Genomic DNA, 18,505 nt, shown 5'->3' on the forward strand with positions numbered 1-18,505 from the left:
AGGTGAAGGAAGCTGTGTGTGCCACGCGCACCTTTCATCGCATAGAATCCTGGTGACGTCTGACGTCATAGAACGTGGGAGGCGCGTTGGCAGTTAGAGGGGACACAGCTGTTTTGTCAACTGTTGTGCCTGGACGAGGCCCTCCCTTCTGGAGAATAAATAAATATAAATCTTCACTGCGAGTCCTGAGATTTGTCTCCTGGCACTTGGATCGTGGAGAAATGTAAATGTACAGGAATTTATATAGCGCAAATCACCAAGCAGTTTCTAAGCGCTTGCTTAGGGAACCCATCCTGGTATTCCCCTGTGAGATAACCCTGGCAGGGTATCCACAAGGTGAAAGCCAGGCATCCCGCCGCGAGGGGCCGTTGTGGAGATTAAGCAAGCTATTGCCCAGAGTCGCAGAGTGTGAACTGTGAATCGAGCAGGCACCGGAACGAGAATTGTCGAGCCCATGGACATTTTAGGACTCAAGACCCCGCCAAGCCGGGAATTGAACCCTGGTCCCGGGCTGACCACTGCTTCCAGGTCTGCCTCCTCTAACCAGTGAGCCACACTTCTCAAGTAAGGTATCAACAGCTGATTTCTGAAGTATTATTTATCAAGACTTAGCTGGAAAACGCATGGGAGGAATTATTTTGGCTACTGCTGACCGAGAAGGGGCGAGTGGTAACCTCTTCACGTCGTTTGAGAGTGTTTTGGCTTATTTGAGGAGTTCGAGTGCCGAGCTGAAGTGTAACAAAATTTAAAACTACGTTTTTTTTGTTTTTATCGGAGCTCGGAGATTTCAAGCACTTTAAGAATGTATGTCTGGCAACTTTTAATATAGTTTTGCTCATTGTGTGTTCTTTGAAGGAGACGTTTTTCTCAAACCGCTCGAGCGCGTTCGTTGGGAGGACTCACGCGAGAAACCTGGTGGGGTCTGAAGTCATGGAACGTTGTTGGTGCGTTGGCAGTTAGAGGCGACACAGCTGTTTGTCAACCGTTGCGGCTGGACGAGGCCCTCCCTTCTGGATAATTGATTGTTATAAATCTACACTGCGTGTCCTGCGATTTGTTTCCTGTCTGTACCGACCGTACTGAGTACCTGCACTTTTTAGGTCTCGGCCTGCGTCGCACTGCGTAAGCAGTGGGCGGAGTCCGAGATTTTATGTTTTGGCTACAGTGGGGCTTGAACCCGCCCCTCTTCTCCATTGGCTGGCTTCCTAAACAAAGGCCAGCCATTGGATGAGAGGGGCATCACTCTGTTTAAGCCCCGTCTTTTTGCGATTCGGGGGCGTGTTTTTGAAGTTTTTAAGCCGTGACGTCATCCGTCACTCAACTGCTAAAAACACGCCCCTGAATCGCGAAAATGTTGGAGCTTTGCGGCAGCCATTTCAGGCCGACCGCCGCCGGAAGAAGTCATCCTCAAGCGAGTGCTTGTTCTGTCCGTCACTGCCCCATGATGCCTTGTTCTCCCTCTTACTCTCTAAAGACGTGCGAGTAATTTTTCCCCCGTGTTGTGCCCCAGAAAGATCACCGCTACAAAGTGCGTGGACGAAGCGGTTCGGCGTCCCGCCATTAAGAAGTGGCAGTCTCTGTTCCAGAAGACGGGTTCGCGGTCCAGCCTCCGGCTGTCCAAGGTGAGAGTGAGGGCCAGGGAGAGCGAAAGACTGCAGAGACAGACGCAGCATGCAAAATTCAAACTCTAGTCTACCGCACAGACACCATGACAAGACAGGGATAAACATACTTACAGACTGAGTGAGGGAAGGAGGCCGGGGGCGTGGAAGGATGCCCGTGCCCTGCAGTGTGTGTACCTTTCCGTCAGGCTGTGGGCTCCGGACACGTCTCCGCTGTTCTTTGTGTACTTTGGGACCCTGCCACACGGCCGCGGCTTCCCTCACTTGAGGGATGTGACTGACGGGCCTCTCACCCCGGCACTCCTTCAGCTCAGCCACTCTCTCGCCGCCTGGCCCTTTACAGGAGGGGTGCAGCCAGAAGAAATGGGGTGGGGGGCAGGTAGAGGGAGTTTAGATGATGCCCCGCGGCTCATCTAAACTTGGCCCTGCGCGGGGTGGCACAGGGGCGAGTGCCCAAGGATGCACCAGGCGCCCCTCTCTCCTGCTGCTCCTGTTCTGGGGTCACCCGGGGTTGCAGCCGAGAGAGTGGGCAAATCTCTGAACGACACATTTATAGGGGCAGGTTGGGGGCGGGTTCTGCTGACCCTGGAGTCTCAGCCTAGGGAGTGGGTCCATGCTTGAACAACAGCTTTATACGGGCTTCCCATGTGAGCGATGCACCCCCACCCCATCTGCACAGTTCACCCTTGCCCTCTTCACTGCCTCTCGGTGTGTACGTGATTTACGTGTGGGCGCGCGTTCGTGGATGTGCATGCGTGGGTCTGTCTGATTGTGTGTCTGGATCTGTACTTGTGTGTGCGCGTGTGGGTCTATGTGTGTTTGTCTGATGGCTCTGGGCGTCTGTCTGAGGGTGTGTGTCTGTCAGTTTGTGTGTGTGATTGTATGTGCATGCCCTGTGGATGAGTGTGTTGCATGGTGTCTCTGGATCTGAGTGTTTGTGCCTGTGAGTCTGTGTATGTTTGTGCATGCGTGTGCGACTATGCTTGTCCGTGGTCAATTCTGAGTTACTGTCTATATGTGTCAGTTTGAGTTTGTATGTTTTGACATTTCTATAAGTGCTTGTGTAGCTGTATATTTCTTGGTGTGTATGTGTACAAATAGGACTGTGTGGAGTTGTTTATAATAGGATGTGTCTGCGTATGTGTTTAGGGATGTGCCTGTCTCTTGGTACAACTTCGTGTAAATTGTGTAAAATGATGTGTGTGTGTGTGGCTGTAAATCTGATTTGACAACAGTAATGTGTATGTGTGTGGGTGTATGTGTGTGTGTATGTGTGCTTGTTGTCATTTACTGTATTTGTGGGTTTCAATTCCATGTGTACTTTTGTGCCTGTGTCTGTTGTGCTCCGAGTTGCTTGTCTGCTTTTGTGTCTAAAACCTGTGTCTGTTTGCGTCTATCTACGTATGGAAGCATGTCTGCGTGCCTGTACTCTTGTGTAGGTGGCAGTGCCTATTCATGTGTGTGTACATCTGTGTGTATTTCTATTTTTTTTTTTAATGGTTTTTATTGATTTTTGTATAAAATCATAGAATACATAAATTTACACTGAGAGAGTTCACCGTAGCCCCCTAACCCTCCCCCCACCCCTTAGTCTGGCAGATTTCTATAGGAAAAGAGAAAATATAAAAAGAAAAAAAATATATGAAATATATGGATACCACATTATGCATCGTTTGGCCCAGTATAATAACTGTGTGCTGTGCCCAGAAATCAATCACAGAGCTGGCATTTGAAAATAATAAATCAAGCTACATCACACTAGACACATGTGTAATAAAAGCACAACATAAAAAAATTCTTCAAATAAGAATACAGAGGCCTTTGCCATTTGAACTACAAATACAAGAGCAATTATCAGTTCCTTTGTTCCTTACTACCTGGGTAAATAGTTAAATCCCACATATAGACTTCACTAAGAGTGATACCAATAAATCTAAATTAGGTTTGAAGGAGTTGCCTACTATTGTTGTTATTATTAACTTAATTATCACACCATTCCTGTAGCGGAGCCCAGATTTTCAGGCCAGCAGTGCGTTTCTTTCTACCTTTCCCTTTATAGATTGCAATTTCTAACTTAAATGTGGCTAATAATCTGGCGAGCAATTGCTGAAATGAGGGTGCCAGTTCATCAAGCCAGCCGATGCAATACACATTCTAAAAACAGCCATTGACATAAATATAAATTCCGCCCCTTGTCGATTCCAGTTTGGGTCACTTGCTCCTAAAAGCATCGTTTCAATAGTCAAGATAATGGGATTTTTCACCACCGCTGATATAAACCGCTCAATATTGAGTTTCAGTTGGGATAGGCCGTTGCAGGTAGCAAAAATATGTATACTGTCTCCATTCGGAAAGTGGCACCAGGGACAGTAAGTTCCTTTTCCAGAGCCCCATTTTGCAATTTTGTCGGGCGTGTAATATAACATAAAGAGGGTTTTATAAAACTGTGTTTGTAGTTTGGTTGATAGAAAATAATTTTGAGACATTGCCATTGTACTTTCAATTTCAGCGCGGGATATGCCAATTTTGTTTTCCCATTTCGAGGCTATCTTTCCGATATCATCAGGTACAGAGTTGCTTAATAGGGTATATATTTCACTAATGGTGTTAACTTTACTGGACGACAGTGTCTCAAATATCTCACATTTTACACTGATGATTTCACAGAGAGTTCTTTTTGTTATGAAGTCCCGTATTTGTAGGTATTTGAAGAAGTCTCTGTTATTAATTTGAAATTTCGTTCTTAGTTCCTCAAATGTGTGAAACCCCGAAGGAGAACAGAGATTGCCGAAGTGTGTAATTCCGTCAGCTTCCCATTTCTTCATACAGCTATCCCTGAAAATAGCGGGCAGATCTAGATTATCTTTAAAAAGTGTATAGTGTGAGATTCGCCCAATATCCATTATTTTTCTTATTTTTTGCAATATTTTAAAAAAATGTAGAAGTGGCTTAAATTTTACTTTTTTATGATAACTGTCGTGTAGATGACGCCATAAATAACCAGAATTTTTTTCACCTAACAATAGGTTATAAATAGAAGGTTGCCCACCCCGTGATGCTACATTTGCTAATTCAATTTGAAGAAGTTCTTGACTGTTAATCATGTTTGCTGCCCAATAATAGAGCCGCAGGTTAGGTAAACCTAAGCCCCCCCGTTCCTTTGGTAGAGTAAGGAATTTTAATGCGCGTCTTGGTTTAGAATATGACCAAATAAATTTTGAGAAGGTTTGTTCCATTGATTTTAAACAGGAGTCCGGGAATCTAGGCATATTGCTCTAAATAGGTACAGCAATTTAGGGAAAAACGCCATTTTAATGGCGTTTACTCTACCAATCAGGGAAAGGTGCAGGTTATCTAGTCAGTGGAGATCCTTTTGTATTGTCTTTAAAACAGGTTTTACATTAATATCTACCAGAACTTCTAGTTTGGCGGTGATAGAAATACCCAAATATGTTGCGTTTGGAGTAACTCTGGGGTCGTCAAAAGCTAAATTATCATTAATCATGTGTGTATTTCTATATGTGTTTCTGTGTGTATGTGGTCACGTGTCTGTGTATGTAATGACGTGTCTATGTATGTGTTTCTGTGTGCGCCTATGGTCATGTGCCTGCATGCCTCTGTACATGCTTGTGAGTGCATTTGGCCATGTAGTTGTGTGTATAAGCCAGCTAATGTGTGTGTGTCTGTTTGCGTCACAGTGTGTCTCTGCATGCCTCTGTATGCATCTCTGAATGTATGAACATGTGTGTCTGTGGCAGTTTGCCCATAAGTGCATGGGTGTATCTATGTGCAGCTGTGGTACTGAAATTATTGTATGTGCGTGTGCCGTTTGTTGTGCGTGACTGGTGAATAGAACAGAGGGGGGGAGGGGTTGACGCCTATCCCTCCTTTATCGATAAGGGCTGTCCCTCGTCCATTGATCCGACCTTTCTATCGCCACCCCCCCCCCCCCCCCCCTCTTCAGTCAAATCTAAGACTAGCCTGGAATCCTTTTAGGGATCAAACCCCCATAATGCCAGACCTGGCCTGGGCAGGGAAACAAGGCCTGCCTGACAGCATCCTTAGCACTAAGAACCAGGACAGGAGAGGACAGGGGGACAGGGGGATTCTGGAGGTATTAAAAACAATCTCTATATTAGGAATAACAGGAGACATTGCCCCATGCTTAGAAAATGGCACGCAGGATGGGGTCGTTCTGGACAGATTGGCACACATATTTTGAGCCATGGCACACACAGGAATAACAAAGAAGTCAGGTGGTGTGTGGCTTTCTGTGTGAGTGTGTGTGTGGCTCTCTGTGTGAGTGTGTGTGTGGCTCTCTGTGTGAGTGTGTGTGTGGCTCTCTGTGTGAGTGTGTGTGTGGCTCTCTGTGTGAGTGTGTGCGTGTGGCTCTGTGTGTGTGTGGCTCTCTGTGTGAGTTTGTGTGTGTGTGACTCTCTGTGTGAGTGACTCTCTGTGTGAGTGTGTGTGTGGCTCTCTGTGTGAGTGTATGTGTGTGTGTGGCTGTGTGTGTGTGTGGGTGTGTGGGTGTGTGGCTCCGTGTGTGTGTGTGTATGTGTGTGGGGCTCTCTGTCTGTGTGGGGCTCTCTGTGTGTGTGTGGGGCTCTGTGTGGGTAGCTTTTTTTGTAGGTGGCTCTATTTGTGGGTGGCTCTGCGTGTGTAGGGGGCACTGTGTGGGTGGCTCTGTGTGTGTGTGGCTCTGTATGTGTGTGTGGGGGGCTTTGTGTGTGGGGCTCTGTATGTGGGTGCAAATGCAATAGGTCTCGCATTTGCAAGAAATTAAGCTATTGGCATTGTAAATGACAATGCCATTTATTTATGTTTTAAAAACTAAAACATAAATAAAAATAATGTCATGAGCAATGCCAATAGCTCTAACTTTAACAATGCCGAGACCATTGCATTGTAAATGCTTGTTAATTTTGAGAGGGAGAGTATCGGCACTTCTCAAACGAGAGGTAATACTTTTAATGGAGAATATTGGCACTTCTCAAGCGAGAGGTAATACTTTTAATTGGACAGTACAGTACTGGAACTTCTCAAGCCAAAGGTAATACTTTTAATTGGAGAGTACCGGCACTTCTCAGAAACAAGCACTTCTATTTTTCCATTTCAAGCACTGGTCACAGATTGCTTTTCATAATAAACTTTAAAAAACTCCAGGACTGGCGTCAAAATGTCTCTACAGGATGAGGAACAGGTGTCACAAATAAATACAAACTCAGGTTCAAACCAGGGGGGGCCCCAGTTTCTATGTTGAGAAAGGCGCCCAGAAAAGAGAACTGAAAGCAGATTTTCATAGCCACGTACCCAGTGTTTACTTATAAATAGGTGCGGTGGAGGGAAGGAGGGGGCCAGGGGGACTTTTTCCTTCTGAACCTGCCTCCGACGTAGCCGACAGTCGCTGTAGTTGAATACCAATACGGTCTGTTAATGTTTTCCCCCTTTCTCTGAGCTTTAAGTGGAATGAAAACACTCCAGAGGGGTGTCTCTCGCTCGCAGGGGCGTGCCCAGTGTAATTAAGTGCCTGGCTGAAAACTGTTAGCTACTCATCTGTGCTTGGCATAATGAGCCGCCCGACTGGGATTTTGCTGTCTCTTTCTGTTATGGCATCCAGAACCTTAACACAACAATTTACCTTACACACAAAACAAGCCAGGACTGTTGGCTTTGTCAATGGTTGTTAGTTTCATAACATAACATAAAAAAGTAACGGCAACTGTGTTAGATATACTGAAAATGCATCAACTCAAAAATGATGAGACTGTGAAATAACTATAACGAGTCTCCTTGATGTTACATCAAAGGCCGGTGAAGGGTGGTACAGCTCTGAAAGTGAGGGCAAAACTAGAGTAGGCCCAAATGGAAGCCGTCTAAGCTCTTGGGGCCTCATTTATGAGGTCTTTCGTCAGTTTTGCGCTTTCGATGTGTCACTTTTTGAGCCGCATCGGCGGTGTAAAACATGCCTCCTGTTGCGCACTATTTACAAAGTGACGCATCTAAGCAGATGCGTCACTTTGTAAACCCCTGCGCTACATTATACCTGCGTCAGGTACAATGTATGCAGAGGGGGCGTTCCCCCGCAAAAAGCCTTGTAGAAGTGACGCAGTGAAATCTATAAGATTTCACTGCGTCACTTCTAGGACACTGTTGCGTCAAAATCTTGCGCCTGCCTCACAGCAGGCGTAAGACTGACACAGGCCCTTTCACATGGGGCTTGCCCCATGTGAAAGGACGCATTGCTGGAGTTGCAACACTTTTGTGACACACTCCAGCAATGCATCACCTTTGCGCTTATAGATACGACAGAAAAATTGGCGTATCTGTAACTCCTTGCAACATGATGCGTCATACATTAAATATGACGCATCAGGTATGTCGCAAGGAGTGCGCACTGAGAAGTGACGCATCGCTGCTTTCACGCAGCGATGCGTCATTTCTCATAAATGAGGCCCTTGGTTTTTATAACTGCCAATAAAGAGCACGGACAAGACCTGGCCCACTTAGAACCCTGCCCTTTCTCTTTTTTTCTGCTTTTCGCTCTAGTGCTCGGGGTCTAAATCCAAGTCCTGACTCCCAAATGAACGCTGGTGACTGTCCACATCGTGAACAACCGGCATAAATTAAACACAGCGCGCACACGTTTACTGTGAGGTCTCTCGAGCCGCTCTGAAAAATAACAATCGTTTGTATTGCACTATAGCACCCCCTTGTGGCATTGTGTAATTTTCCCCATTGTTTGGCTTTCGCTCATCAGCTCGAAAATGTAAACTAGGCAGCATTCAGAAACAAAAAAAAATTCACAACCCTCTAAATTAAGATTTCCATTCCTTGTTTATTGTTAGTGCAAAGGCCAGGAAATACATAAAAAAGATACCTACACTGTTCGGGCATGTTCGACGACCCCGAGTGTTGTATCGGGGGTAAGACTGGGAATGACGGAGACAGCGTTTCTTGATAGGAAATATATTTCGTAGTTTATTTTCATAGAAAATTAAAAAGTAGGACCCATGGCATAAAGAGAACCACAGCGGAGGAAAGCCAGGCATTCTTCGTGCCTACCTCCTGCTCACCAAGTTCTAACAGAAAATCAGAACACTGTCAACAGGAAAGAACACAATAATTAAAAGAATAAAGCATTAATATCAGTAAAGGGGCAATGCATTAATAACAGTATATCCGAAAGCAAGAATACGGATACTACATGATCTGCCTCCTCACAACAAAACTTAAGACAAAACATAATCATCAAAACGAACAGGTAATCTTGGAACCCTTAAACAACAATGGAGGAGTACCCCCTTTAACGAGAAATACAAAGAAGGAGTTCTTCTGTATTTGGAGCTTAAGGCTCAGGTTAGCACTAATTGCCCCAATCCTTAACAGGACAGTAGTTGTCCTTAAAGAAGACCCCTCACTCACCAACCTGGTTGGTGACATGCTTCATCATTGGGGCATACACGAGTGAGAACCAAGTAGGTTTGTACGCCAGACGAGCAGAAGCCGCAAGTGACGGATACTTGCCGTCTTGGATAACTCGATGCCCATGAAGCGCTAATTACCGCTTCAAGTGTTTTTCTCCTGAACCAGGAAAAGACACTCTTTTACACCAGACCACCTGTGTGGGTGGCTCTGTGTGTGTGTGGCTCTGTATGTGTGTGTGGGGGGCTTTGTGTGTGGGGCTCTGTATGTGGGTGCAAATGCAATAGGTCTCGCATTTGCAAGAAATTAAGCTATTGGCATTGTAAATGACAATGCCATTTATTTATGTTTTAAAAACTAAAACATAAATAAAAATAATGTCATGAGCAATGCGAATAGCTCTAACTTTAACAATGCCGAGACCATTGCATTGTAAATGCTTGTTTATTTTGAGAGGGAGAGTATCGGCACTTCTCAAACGAGAGGTAATACTTTTAATGGAGAATATTGGCACTTCTCAAGCGAGAGGTAATACTTTTAATTGGACAGTACAGTACTGGAACTTCTCAAGCCAAAGGTAATACTTTTAATTGGAGAGTACCGGCACTTCTCAGAAACAAGCACTTCTATTTTTCCATTTCAAGCACTGGTCACAGATTGCTTTTCATAATAAACTTTAAAAAACTCCAGGACTGGCGTCAAAATGTCTCTACAGGATGAGGAACAGGTGTCACAAATAAATACAAACTCAGGTTCAAACCAGGGGGGCCCCAGTTTCTATGTTGAGAAAGGCGCCCAGAAAAGAGAACTGAAAGCAGATTTTCATAGCCACGTACCCAGTGTTTACTTATAAATAGGTGCGGTGGAGGGAAGGAGGGGGCTAGGGGGACTTTTTCCTTCTGAACCTGCCTCTGACGTAGCCGACAGTCGCTGTAGTTGAATACCAAGACGGTCTGTTAATGTTTTCCCCCTTTCTCCGAGCTTTAAGTGGAATGAAAACACTCCAGAGGGGTGTCTCTCCTCGCAGGGGCGTGCCCAGTGTAATTAAGTGCCTGGCTGAAAACTGTTAGCTACTCATCTGTGCTTGGCATAATGAGCCGCCCGACTGGGATTTTGCTGTCTCTTTCTGTTATGGCATCCAGAACCTTAACACAACAATTTACCTTACACACAAAACAAGCCAGGACTGTTGGCTTTGTCAATGGTTGTTAGTTTCATAACATAACATAAAAAAGTAACGGCAACTGTGTTAGATATACTGAAAATGCATCAACTCAAAAATGATGAGACTGTGAAATAACTATAACGAGTCTCCTTGATGTTACATCAAAGGCCGGTGAAGGGTGGTACAGCTCTGAAAGTGAGGGCAAAACTAGAGTAGGCCCAAATGGAAGCCGTCTAAGCTCTTGGGGCCTCATTTATGAGGTCTTTCGTCAGTTTTGCGCTTTCGATGTGTCACTTTTTGAGCCGCATCGGCGGTGTAAAACATGCCTCCTGTTGCGCACTATTTACAAAGTGACGCATCTAAGCAGATGCGTCACTTTGTAAACCCCTGCGCTACATTATACCTGCGTCAGGTACAATGCATGCAGGGGGTTGTTCCCCCGCAAAAAGCCTTGTAGAAGTGACGCAGTGAAATCTATAAGATTTCACTGCGTCACTTCTAGGACACTGTTGCGTCAAAATCTTGCGCCTGCCTCACAGCAGGCGTAAGACTGACACAGGCCCTTTCACATGGGGCTTGCCCCATGTGAAAGGACGCATTGCTGGAGTTGCAACACTTTTGTGACACACTCCAGCAATGCATCACCTTTGCGCTTATAGATACGACAGAAAAATTGGCGTATCTGTAACTCCTTGCAACATGATGCGTCATACATTAAATATGACGCATCAGGTATGTCGCAAGGAGTGCGCACTGAGAAGTGACGCATCGCTGCTTTCACTGTCGTGTAGATGACGCCATAAATAACCAGAATTTTTTTCACCTAACAATAGGTTATAAATAGAAGTTTGCCCACCCCGTGATGCTACATTTGCTAATTCAATTTGAAGAAGTTCTTGACTGTTAATCATGTTTGCTGCCCAATAATAGAGCCGCAGGTTAGGTAAACCTAAGCCCCCCCGTTCCTTTGGTAGAGTAAGGAATTTTAATGCGCGTCTTGGTTTAGAATATGACCAAATAAATTTTGAGAAGGTATGTTCCATTGATTTTAAACAGGAGTCCGGGAATTCTAGGCATATTGCTCTAAATAGGTACAGCAATTTAGGGAAAAACGCCATTTTAATGGCGTTTACTCTACCAATCAGGGAAAGGTGCAGGTTATCTAGTCAGTGGAGATCCTTTTGTATTGTCTTTAAAACAGGTTTTACATTAATATCTACCAGAACTTCTAGTTTGGCGGTGATAGAAATACCCAAATATGTTGCGTTTGGAGTAACTCTGGGGTCGGCAAAAGCTAAATTATCATTAATCATGTGTGTATTTCTATATGTGTTTCTGTGTGTATGTGGTCACGTGTCTGTGTATGTAATGACGTGTCTATGTATGTGTTTCTAGTGCGCCTATGGTCATGTGCCTGCATGCCTCTGTACATGCTTGTGAGTGCATTTGGCCATGTAGTTGTGCGTATAAGCCAGCTAATGTGTGTGTGTCTGTTTGCGTCACAGTGTGTCTCTGCATGCCTCTGTATGCATCTCTGAATGTATGAACATGTGTGTCTGTGGCAGTTTGCCCATAAGTGCATGGGTGTATCTATGTGCAGCTGTGGTACTGAAATTATTGTATGTGCGTGTGCCGTTTGCTGTGCGTGACTGGTGAATAGAACAGAGGGGGGGGAGGGGTTGACGCCTATCCCTCCTTTATCGATAAGGGCTGTCCCTCGTCCATTGATCCGACCTTTCTATCGCCACCCCCCCCCCTCTTCAGTCAAATCTAAGACTAGCCTGGAATCCTTTTAGGGATCAAACCCCCATAATGCCAGACCTGGCCTGGGCAGGGAAATAAGGCCTGCCTGACAGCATCCTTAGCACTAAGAACCAGGACAGGAGAGGACAGGGGGACAGGGGGACAGGGGGATTCTGGAGGTATTAAAAACAATCTCTATATTAGGAATAACAGGAGACATTGCCCCATGCTTAGAAAATGGCACGCAGGATGGGGTCGTTTTGGACAGATTGGCACACATATTTTGAGCCATGGCACACACAGGAATAACAAAGAAGTCAGGTGGTGTGTGGCTTTCTGTGTGAGTGTGTGTGTGGCTCTCTGTGTGAGTGTGTGTGTGGCTCTCTGTGTGAGTGTGTGTGTGGCTCTCTGTGTGAGTGTGTGCGTGTGGCTCTGTGTGTGTGTGGCTCTCTGTGCGAGTTTGTGTGTGTGTGACTCTCTGTGTGAGTGTGTGTGACTCTCTGTGTGAGTGTGTGTGTGTGTGGCTCTCTGTGTGAGTGTATGTGTGTGTGTGGCTGTGTGTGTGTGTGGGTGTGTGGCTCCGTGTGTGTGTGTGTATGTGTGTGGGGCTCTCTGTGTGTGTGGGGCTCTCTGTGTGTGTGTGGGGCTCTGTGTGGGTAGCTTTTTTTGTAGGTGGCTCTATTTGTGGGTGGCTCTGTGTGTGTAGGGGGCACTGTGTGGGTGGCTCTGTGTGTGTGTGGCTCTGTATGTGTGTGTGGGGGGCTTTGTGTGTGGGGCTCTGTATGTGGGTGCAAATGCAATAGGTCTCGCATTTGCAAGAAATTAAGCTATTGGCATTGTAAATGACAATGCCATTTATTTATGTTTTAAAAACTAAAACATAAATAAAAATAATGTCATGAGCAATGCGAATAGCTCTAACTTTAACAATGCCGAGACCATTGCATTGTAAATGCTTGTTTATTTTGAGAGGGAGAGTATCGGCACTTCTCAAACGAGAGGTAATACTTTTAATGGAGAATATTGGCACTTCTCAAGCGAGAGGTAATACTTTTAATTGGACAGTACAGTACTGGAACTTCTCAAGCCAAAGGTAATACTTTTAATTGGAGAGTACCGGCACTTCTCAGAAACAAGCACTTCTATTTTTCCATTTCAAGCACTGGTCACAGATTGCTTTTCATAATAAACTTTAAAAAACTCCAGGACTGGCGTCAAAATGTCTCTACAGGATGAGGAACAGGTGTCACAAATAAATACAAACTCAGGTTCAAACCAGGGGGGCCCCAGTTTCTATGTTGAGAAAGGCGCCCAGAAAAGAGAACTGAAAGCAGATTTTCATAGCCACGTACCCAGTGTTTACTTATAAATAGGTGCGGTGGAGGGAAGGAGGGGGCCAGGGGGACTTTTTCCTTCTGAACCTGCCTCTGACGTAGCCGACAGTCGCTGTAGTTGAATACCAAGACGGTCTGTTAATGTTTTCCCCCTTTCTCCGAGCTTTAAGTGGAATGAAAACACTCCAGAGGGGTGTCTCTCCTCGCAGGGGCGTGCCCAGTGTAATTAAGTGCCTGGCTGAAAACTGTTAGCTACTCATCTGTGCTTGGCATAATGAGCCGCCCGACTGGGATTTTGCTGTCTCTTTCTGTTATGGCATCCAGAACCTTAACACAACAATTTACCTTACACACAAAACAAGCCAGGACTGTTGGCTTTGTCAATGGTTGTTAGTTTCATAACATAACATAAAAAAGTAACGGCAACTGTGTTAGATATACTGAAAATGCATCAACTCAAAAATGATGAGACTGTGAAATAACTATAACGAGTCTCCTTGATGTTACATCAAAGGCCGGTGAAGGGTGGTACAGCTCTGAAAGTGAGGGCAAAACTAGAGTAGGCCCAAATGGAAGCCGTCTAAGCTCTTGGGGCCTCATTTATGAGGTCTTTCGTCAGTTTTGCGCTTTCGATGTGTCACTTTTTGAGCCGCATCGGCGGTGTAAAACATGCCTCCTGTTGCGCACTATTTACAAAGTGACGCATCTAAGCAGATGCGTCACTTTGTAAACCCCTGCGCTACATTATACCTGCGTCAGGTACAATGTATGCAGAGGGGGCGTTCCCCCGCAAAAAGCCTTGTAGAAGTGACGCAGTGAAATCTATAAGATTTCACTGCGTCACTTCTAGGACACTGTTGCGTCAAAATCTTGCGCCTGCCTCACAGCAGGCGTAAGACTGACACAGGCCCTTTCACATGGGGCTTGCCCCATGTGAAAGGACGCATTGCTGGAGTTGCAACACTTTTGTGACACACTCCAGCAATGCATCACCTTTGCGCTTATAGATACGACAGAAAAATTGGCGTATCTGTAACTCCTTGCAACATGATGCGTCATACATTAAATATGACGCATCAGGTATGTCGCAAGGAGTGCGCACTGAGAAGTGACGCATCGCTGCTTTCACGCAGCGATGCGTCATTTCTCATAAATGAGGCCCTTGGTTTTTATAACTGCCAATAAAGAGCACGGACAAGACCTGGCCCACTTAGAACCCTGCCCTTTCTCTTTTTTTCTGCTTTTCGCTCTAGTGCTCGGGGTCTAAATCCAAGTCCTGACTCCCAAATGAACGCTGGTGACTGTCCACATCGTGAACAACCGGCATAAATTAAACACAGCGCGCACACGTTTACTGTGAGGTCTCTCGAGCCGCTCTGAAAAATAACAATCGTTTGTATTGCACTATAGCACCCCCTTGTGGCATTGTGTAATTTTCCCCATTGTTTGGCTTTCGCTCATCAGCTCGAAAATGTAAACTAGGCAGCATTCAGAAACAAAAAAAAATTCACAACCCTCTAAATTAAGATTTCCATTCCTTGTTTATTGTTAGTGCAAAGGCCAGGAAATACATAAAAAAGATACCTACACTGTTCGGGCATGTTCGACGACCCCGAGTGTTGTATCGGGGGTAAGACTGGGAATGACGGAGACAGCGTTTCTTGATAGGAAATATATTTCGTAGTTTATTTTCATAGAAAATTAAAAAGTAGGACCCATGGCATAAAGAGAACCACAGCGGAGGAAAGCCAGGCATTCTTCGTGCCTACCTCCTGCTCACCAAGTTCTAACAGAAAATCAGAACACTGTCAACAGGAAAGAACACAATAATTAAAAGAATAAAGCATTAATATCAGTAAAGGGGCAATGCATTAATAACAGTATATCCGAAAGCAAGAATACGGATACTACATGATCTGCCTCCTCACAACAAAACTTAAGACAAAACATAATCATCAAAACGAACAGGTAATCTTGGAACCCTTAAACAACAATGGAGGAGTACCCCCTTTAACGAGAAATACAAAGAAGGAGTTCTTCTGTATTTGGAGCTTAAGGCTCAGGTTAGCACTAATTGCCCCAATCCTTAACAGGACAGTAGTTGTCCTTAAAGAAGACCCCTCACTCACCAACCTGGTTGGTGACATGCTTCATCATTGGGGCATACACGAGTGAGAACCAAGTAGGTTTGTACGCCAGACGAGCAGAAGCCGCAAGTGACGGATACTTGCCGTCTTGGATAACTCGATGCCCATGAAGCGCTAATTACCGCTTCAAGTGTTTTTCTCCTGAACCAGGAAAAGACACTCTTTTACACCAGACCACCTGTGTGGGTGGCTCTGTGTGTGTGTGGCTCTGTATGTGTGTGTGGGGGGCTTTGTGTGTGGGGCTCTGTATGTGGGTGCAAATGCAATAGGTCTCGCATTTGCAAGAAATTAAGCTATTGGCATTGTAAATGACAATGCCATTTATTTATGTTTTAAAAACTAAAACATAAATAAAAATAATGTCATGAGCAATGCGAATAGCTCTAACTTTAACAATGCCGAGACCATTGCATTGTAAATGCTTGTTTATTTTGAGAGGGAGAGTATCGGCACTTCTCAAACGAGAGGTAATACTTTTAATGGAGAATATTGGCACTTCTCAAGCGAGAGGTAATACTTTTAATTGGACAGTACAGTACTGGAACTTCTCAAGCCAAAGGTAATACTTTTAATTGGAGAGTACCGGCACTTCTCAGAAACAAGCACTTCTATTTTTCCATTTCAAGCACTGGTCACAGATTGCTTTTCATAATAAACTTTAAAAAACTCCAGGACTGGCGTCAAAATGTCTCTACAGGATGAGGAACAGGTGTCACAAATAAATACAAACTCAGGTTCAAACCAGGGGGGCCCCAGTTTCTATGTTGAGAAAGGCGCCCAGAAAAGAGAACTGAAAGCAGATTTTCATAGCCACGTACCCAGTGTTTACTTATAAATAGGTGCGGTGGAGGGAAGGAGGGGGCCAGGGGGACTTTTTCCTTCTGAACCTGCCTCTGACGTAGCCGACAGTCGCTGTAGTTGAATACCAAGACGGTCTGTTAATGTTTTCCCCCTTTCTCCGAGCTTTAAGTGGAATGAAAACACTCCAGAGGGGTGTCTCTCCTCGCAGGGGCGTGCCCAGTGTAATTAAGTGCCTGGCTGAAAACTGTTAGCTACTCATCTGTGCTTGGCATAATGAGCCGCCCGACTGGGATTTTGCTGTCTCTTTCTGTTATGGCATCCAGAACCTTAACACAACAATTTACCTTACACACAAAACAAGCCAGGACTGTTGGCTTTGTCAATGGTTGTTAGTTTCATAACATAACATAAAAAAGTAACGGCAACTGTGTTAGATATACTGAAAATGCATCAACTCAAAAATGATGAGACTGTGAAATAACTATAACGAGTCTCCTTGATGTTACATCAAAGGCCGGTGAAGGGTGGTACAGCTCTGAAAGTGAGGGCAAAACTAGAGTAGGCCCAAATGGAAGCCGTCTAAGCTCTTGGGGCCTCATTTATGAGGTCTTTCGTCAGTTTTGCGCTTTCGATGTGTCACTTTTTGAGCCGCATCGGCGGTGTAAAACATGCCTCCTGTTGCGCACTATTTACAAAGTGACGCATCTAAGCAGATGCGTCACTTTGTAAACCCCTGCGCTACATTATACCTGCGTCAGGTACAATGTATGCAGAGGGGGCGTTCCCCCGCAAAAAGCCTTGTAGAAGTGACGCAGTGAAATCTATAAGATTTCACTGCGTCACTTCTAGGACACTGTTGCGTCAAAATCTTGCGCCTGCCTCACAGCAGGCGTAAGACTGACACAGGCCCTTTCACATGGGGCTTGCCCCATGTGAAAGGACGCATTGCTGGAGTTGCAACACTTTTGTGACACACTCCAGCAATGCATCACCTTTGCGCTTATAGATACGACAGAAAAATTGGCGTATCTGTAACTCCTTGCAACATGATGCGTCATACATTAAATATGACGCATCAGGTATGTCGCAAGGAGTGCGCACTGAGAAGTGACGCATCGCTGCTTTCACTGTCGTGTAGATGACGCCATAAATAACCAGAATTTTTTTCACCTAACAATAGGTTATAAATAGAAGTTTGCCCACCCCGTGATGCTACATTTGCTAATTCAATTTGAAGAAGTTCTTGACTGTTAATCATGTTTGCTGCCCAATAATAGAGCCGCAGGTTAGGTAAACCTAAGCCCCCCCGTTCCTTTGGTAGAGTAAGGAATTTTAATGCGCGTCTTGGTTTAGAATATGACCAAATAAATTTTGAGAAGGTATGTTCCATTGATTTTAAACAGGAGTCCGGGAATTCTAGGCATATTGCTCTAAATAGGTACAGCAATTTAGGGAAAAACGCCATTTTAATGGCGTTTACTCTACCAATCAGGGAAAGGTGCAGGTTATCTAGTCAGTGGAGATCCTTTTGTATTGTCTTTAAAACAGGTTTTACATTAATATCTACCAGAACTTCTAGTTTGGCGGTGATAGAAATACCCAAATATGTTGCGTTTGGAGTAACTCTGGGGTCGGCAAAAGCTAAATTATCATTAATCATGTGTGTATTTCTATATGTGTTTCTGTGTGTATGTGGTCACGTGTCTGTGTATGTAATGACGTGTCTATGTATGTGTTTCTAGTGCGCCTATGGTCATGTGCCTGCATGCCTCTGTACATGCTTGTGAGTGCATTTGGCCATGTAGTTGTGCGTATAAGCCAGCTAATGTGTGTGTGTCTGTTTGCGTCACAGTGTGTCTCTGCATGCCTCTGTATGCATCTCTGAATGTATGAACATGTGTGTCTGTGGCAGTTTGCCCATAAGTGCATGGGTGTATCTATGTGCAGCTGTGGTACTGAAATTATTGTATGTGCGTGTGCCGTTTGCTGTGCGTGACTGGTGAATAGAACAGAGGGGGGGGAGGGGTTGACGCCTATCCCTCCTTTATCGATAAGGGCTGTCCCTCGTCCATTGATCCGACCTTTCTATCGCCACCCCCCCCCCTCTTCAGTCAAATCTAAGACTAGCCTGGAATCCTTTTAGGGATCAAACCCCCATAATGCCAGACCTGGCCTGGGCAGGGAAATAAGGCCTGCCTGACAGCATCCTTAGCACTAAGAACCAGGACAGGAGAGGACAGGGGGACAGGGGGACAGGGGGATTCTGGAGGT

The sequence above is a fragment of the Lissotriton vulgaris genome, chromosome 12 (genome assembly GCF_964263255.1).
Source record: "Lissotriton vulgaris chromosome 12, aLisVul1.2, whole genome shotgun sequence".
Taxonomy (NCBI): domain Eukaryota; kingdom Metazoa; phylum Chordata; class Amphibia; order Caudata; family Salamandridae; genus Lissotriton; species Lissotriton vulgaris.